Raw genomic sequence first — 5,984 nt, forward strand, 5'->3', positions numbered from 1 at the left:
ACACACACACACACACACACACACACACACACACACACACACACACACACACACACACACACACACACACACACACACACACACACACACACACACACACACACACACACACACACACACACACACCCACACACACACACACACACACCCACACACACACACACACACACACACACACACACACACACACACACACAGACACACACACAGACACACACAGACACACACACACACAGACACACACAGACACACAGACACACACACAGACACACACACACACACACACACACACACACTCACACACACACTCCGATGGGATCAGTGCTCACAGTTGTGTCAGGACAATTTGTCACTCCCCTGCTGATGAAGGCAGGCTTTCAGGAGCTTCAGCACAGGCACCAGCTCAAAAGCATTTTTCCAACCTGGCTTTTCCCAGCCGTTTCCAACAGCCCCACAGCGCTGCAAAGCCCAGCTTCCAAGTGAGGATACGAACGTCAGCACAGAGAAATTTGCTCCACTCCCCACTACTGCACCCTAAGAACCACCCAGCTGAGCCCCGGCAAGGTGGTACCCAAACACTGCCAAATCCCACAGCTGGCAAAACCCTGGAAAAAAGACAACGATGCAACGTGGATCTGCGAGCGTGCAACGAGGAACACAGCTCTCCAAAATGAAGCAGAGGAACATGAGAAGCAGAAGACAAGGCACCCATCTCACTGGTGTGCTACAAGCATCCCTGACTGGATACACCCGCTCAGCCTCCGTGGAGAAAGAGCACTTAGTGTCTTCTTTTCCTCATTTTTATCCTACAAGGACCCCTCCCATGGCTGTCGGGAAGGAAATGAGAAAGCCACAGCACTCCTTTTTCATATAGGAAATAAATAGGTTTACTTGGTCCAGCTGGGTCCTGCTGAAACTGCAGTTAACATCAAGGACAGAGGGAATGGGATAGTTTGAGTGGAATGCCTAGGGAATAGAGAGGCTGCAAGTGGATACAGAGGAGGAGGAAGGGTGAGGAAGACTAAACTAGAAGCCTGACCTGTAAATACTTAACACAGTACTTGAAAAGGGAGGGAGGGACACAAAACCTGTACTGTTGCACTTGTGACCTGAAGGGACTGGACCCATCTCTTCCTCTTGGGAACTCCCCACAGGACACACAGAGGTCCCATCACTTCTGTCCTCAGTTAATCCCAGCTAATGAAGGATAAACATCCCTGTCTGATCTGTGATACCATCTGTGAGATGGGCATCACGTTTCCCCAGAGCACAAGAGCTGGGTCTCAAAAAACAAACCCCATTCCAAAGAATGAGAAAATGCAATACTTTTATCAGGTGAGAATTATCTGTCAGTGGCTGCCCCATCCCTGGAAGTGTCCAAGGCCAGGTTGGACAGGGCTTGGAGCAACCTGGGCTAGTGGAAGGTGTCCCTGCCCATGGCAGGAGGGTGGAACAAGAGGGTCTTTAAGGTCCCTTCCAACCCAAACCATTCTGTGATCAAAACCTTTATACATTACATGTAAATCAACCAGCACTTTGCTTTTCTCCTTAAGCTGAACATCTTGGGGTAAAAAACAAGCATTTTGCATATCAAGGGGGAACAATGCACAACTGGGTTAGACAATTTCTCACTTCTAGAGAGAATGAGGTTTTCATTTTCCTTCTCTCAAGAGCAGGTTGTAAACACCCAGCTGAGACCTGATTTGATTGACCACCTCGAGAGAAAAAACGCCAAAAAACCTGAACTGCACAAGGAAAGCCATCAAATCCCCCAAATCTGAGGCACTGGCAGCACAGCCAAAAACCCTTCCACGGACATAAGCAGGCAGCCATCGCTCGACAGAACAAATTAACGATTCTCAGCAGTGAATTTTGTTCCACTGATTCAGACACGCGTCCAACATCTGCCCAGATCCACGCCGGGGAAGCTCAGGAACACGCTGCATACAAATCGTGGCAGTGACAGCTTAGCTCATCTCAGCTGCTCCTTCCAGCCAGCCCGTTTCCAGGCAAGACCAGCCTCTCGCTGCAAATGGAGCTGCACCTCGCGTGGTGGTACCACAGCAAATGGAAGGAGAAACTCCCTTTAAAGTGATGGCAGCTGCCCTCTGCGAGGAACAACAGGATTGCTTTTCCAGGTGTCGAAAAAAACCAGGAAAAATCATCTCCCCCCAAGCGAATCCTCCCCTGTGCTAATGTGGCAGGCAGGGATGCAGGGAGAAATCTCCATCCCTCACCTGAAATGAGCTGTTTGAGCTCCTTGCAGGTTTAACTGCTCCGAGGCAGGAGGGCAGGTGTGCACTCCTGGAAACACCTGGCGAGGAAACTTCCCTTTTCCCATCTAAGTTAGGCTTAAAACAAAGAAATAGCCAACAACTACAGGTGGGGAAAAAAAATAGGCAAAATTCAGAAAGGGGGGCAAGCCCCACGCCCTGTCTGGTGGGATTTTGGGACAAGAAAGAAGAGGCAGCATGGGAAGAGGCAGATGGAAGGGACAAGGGGGAAATTCCAGCAGGACAAGGGGGAAATTCCAGCAGGACAAGGAGCAACCCCAGCATGGCACTGGGATGCTCGGGAGGTGCAAGGCACATCCAGGGACCACCAGTTACACCAAGCAGCACCACCCCAGCCCCAAACCCACGGGGCTCGGCACCAGCATCCCCATCCCGGCTGGAAAACACCCGGGATTCAACAGGACCCACCTCGCTCACGTTAAACCCCAAACCCTTCAACTGGGCACCCGGGGGGGGTGCAACAAAGCCGGGCAACTCCGGGGTGCCGTGACCTCAATAACGCTTCCCCCCCACAAAATACCGTGCTGGGCGTGGACAGCTCCTCTCCTTCCAAACGCTTCTTCCTTGCGCTGTCCCCATTATTAATTAATTTATCGTCTTTAATCACCGCCGCTCCCCCCACCCCACCCCCGGGGCGGCTGCAGAACATGGCCCCGCTGCTGCCGCAGCCCCGGCCCCACCTGCCGGGGGGGGGGGGGGGGGAAAGGGGGCGAAAACGGCGAAAATGGGGCAGAGACCCACATCCCCCCCCAAAAATCGTGCTTTCTGCATCGCCCCCGCCGCACCTGCACCGGGCGGCAGCGCTGCCGCAGGGGCCGCGCCTCGCCCTGCCGCAGCCCCGGGGCACCGCGGCACGCCCCTCCCGCGCCCCTCGCCTTCTGCCGGGGATGGAACGGCCGCCTTTGGCTGCTCGGGTTGTAATAATAATTTTTTTATTTTTTTTTTTTAGCCCCTCTCCACGCGGGCAGAGCGGGTTCACATCCCCCCCACCACCACCACCACCCTCCCGATATCCCGGCTCATCCCAGCCGCCGCCACCCCCTCCCCGCTCCCCCTCTCCTCGCCGCCGTGTGCGCCCCCCGTACCTGCCGCTGCGCGGGGAGGGGGTGAGGGGGGGGGTGTCCGCACCGGGAGCCCGGGGGGCGACCGACGGTGACAGCGGTGACGGTGACAGCGGAGCGGGGGCGCGCGCGGGCTCCGGAACCTTCGCCGCGCCGGCGGGGCGGGAGCGCGCGCGCGCGTGCGCGGAGAGGCCGCCGAGCCCCCCCCCCCCCCCCACCCACCCCCTTTCCCGCCAAGGGGGGCGCTCGCCCCGCCCGTGCGCGCTCCCGACGCCGCCGCCCCATTGTCTGCGGGGAGCGGGCGCGCGCGCGGCCCCGCCCGGCAGGGGGCGCTGCCGCGTTGCCCCCCCCCAGTCACCTCACGCCCCCCCCGCCATTTTTGTGGCGGGCGCCGAGAGACGATGGGGGGAGAGGGGGGTTGTGATTCTGCATCGACCCCTTTGCACCCCCCACAGCCCCCCCGGGGATGCGGGACAGCGCCTCTCCCCAGCCCTGCCTCCCGCTGTCTGCCCGCACACGCGCTCCCGGTGCAGCCCTCAGCATCCGTGGAGATGGCGGTGTAGGTAACGGCATCCCCTCGCCAGCCTCAGCGGCGGCCACCGCAGGTTTGATTTCGTCCGCCGGTAAAGCTCCGCGCTGACAAAGGGGGAGGCGGCCCTGCCTCCTACACGCGGCGGCAGCTCCGCAGCATCGCCCTCGGCACCTGCAGCGGGGAGGCACAGGGATGGCACAGGGATGGCACAGGGATGGCACAGGGATGGCGCGGGGCAAGGGCGGCTTTCACCGGCGTTTGGTTCGGCAGACACCTGTCGGAAGGAGTCAACAGGTGACCCCTGGGTCATAGGTGAGCTATGGGGGAGCACTGGGGCTCCCTCACCGCTCCACACAGAGCCCGTGACCAGCGTGAAGCACTGGAAAGCGGAGGGAGAGGCTGAAGAAACAAGTCATGCTCCCAAAAGATCCTTCTCCACCCTGCCTGCTCCATTTGAGATGCTCCGGCTCGGCCCAGGAGCATTATGGACACAGTGGAGATCCCTTGATGGAATTACGACCTTGTGTTAACAGGGTTACTATCCCTAGTAATTGGATTTAGTGGAGAAACTACGGGAGGGCAGGCTCCAGGTTTCAGTTTTTTCCCTGAGAAACATCGAGGTGCAAATCAAGGGCAATGTCCAGTCTAAGAACAGGCTTTTAGTAAAGGGGAAAGCTCAGGAGGGAATAAAGAAGAACAGGTGTGGAACCTGCAGCAGCAGAGGGTTTTTTAAAGCAAACCGGGTTGGGAATGGTCTTTTTTGGTTTGGAATAAAGGTCTGTGGAGTGTCAAAGCCCTTCTCTTACTACAGTATCAGTAACTGCAGAAGTACGAAGTACAGTTACATGAGGGGGGAAAAGATGGATTTATGAACATGCAATTACGAGATGTTTGGTTTGGGGGTTGTTTTTTCAAGTCAATTGGGAAAGGGAAAGGCATTAAAACCAAGAGATTGGCCCATTTTTAAACTGCCTAGAAAGTACCCACTATAATAAATTATCTGGAGAATTTTCCCATCTTCTCTCAAAAAAGTACCACAGTGTTGGGAATGGTAAAATAAACACTACAGTGCTACAAGAGGATCTGTCCTTGTGACTCAACGGCAAACAAGATGAATTACAGTGCAAGCAGCTCAAGTCCAATTCTGGGACAGCAGCTCTTCCTACAGGCAGTAGGGATGTACCAGGAACAGCAGACTGACTGGGAATCAGCTGAGCACCCTCCAACAGGATTATTTCTTCATCTAAAGACAGCCAAACCAGAAGGGCCTCCTAGGCCTTATTTATTAAAGCATGACAACACCTGACTTTCTAAAGTTATCTCAAAGCCCACCTTTATCTGCCAAAGTTCTCAGCTCAGCAGGCAACAAGTCCTGTCCGGATCCAAGAAATCTGGAAAGTGAAGCATCATTAGTCAGTCCCAGCTGATGTTCAGGCACAGCCACATCCAGGCCATTTAGAAGATCTGTTGGCAAAGGTTTGTCAGGAATTAAACCCATCAATTGCTGCAGCAACACCGAGATGTTTCCGGAACTGCTGGAGCAGCCCCAGGTGGGATGAGCTCACGGTGATCAGCAGATCCTGCCCCAGCTGAGAGGAACTGCAGGGAAACTCTCTGAGGGCAGATCTACCTGTCCCTGCAATGGACTGAAGCTGATGTAGAGTTTAATTACTGCTCAGAGCTCTTCTGGACACTTTGTGTTCATAGGGGCTTTTGTTTATTGGAAAAGGGATCTGGGAATTTATCCTACCATTCTCAGGCTGGGCTCTTCCTTCCCCTCCTCTCCTTTTGGCCCATACTGCTGCTAGTGGAAACAAGACACTACTTTTAACATTAAATTATAAAGGAATCCTTTAGGGAGGGAAGCATGGAGCCTTTATCTTCCATACCTATTTCTTCATCCCTAAGACCAGGCTCGTTTTCCTCACAGATGCAGTTTGTCACCTGTTTCATTATTACCAAGGTTTTCCCTGGCAGGTGCTCCAGAAGGTAGGACACCTTCCCAGGTGTGACCTGCAGAGCTGCAGCTGCGTTAGGAATTCTGGGTTGTATTCTGGGTTATACAAGTCTGGTGTCCCCAGGGCCTCCTCTGGCCAC

At 54.8% G+C, this 5,984-nt stretch overlaps 1 protein-coding gene across 9 annotated transcripts in view; it reads right to left on the reverse strand.

Annotated features, from left to right (window-relative positions):
• The window catches only part of MAPT (microtubule associated protein tau), a 53,447-nt gene extending 49,947 nt beyond the window's left edge, over window positions 1-3,500 (reverse strand). For 8 of the 9 annotated variants that reach the window (XM_027664752.1, XM_027664760.1, XM_027664751.1 and 5 more), the window contains exon 1: window positions 3,380-3,500. The gene's annotated coding sequence lies outside the window, so the exon portion shown is untranslated. The remainder of the gene's footprint in view (window positions 1-3,379) is intronic. The other variant, XM_027664754.1, reaches the window with a different exon arrangement.
• Between the last annotated feature and the right edge of the window lie 2,484 nt (window positions 3,501-5,984).

This window comes from Corapipo altera, unplaced genomic scaffold (assembly GCF_003945725.1).
Source record: "Corapipo altera isolate COAL_440 unplaced genomic scaffold, ASM394572v1 142, whole genome shotgun sequence".
Taxonomy (NCBI): Eukaryota; Metazoa; Chordata; class Aves; order Passeriformes; family Pipridae; genus Corapipo; species Corapipo altera.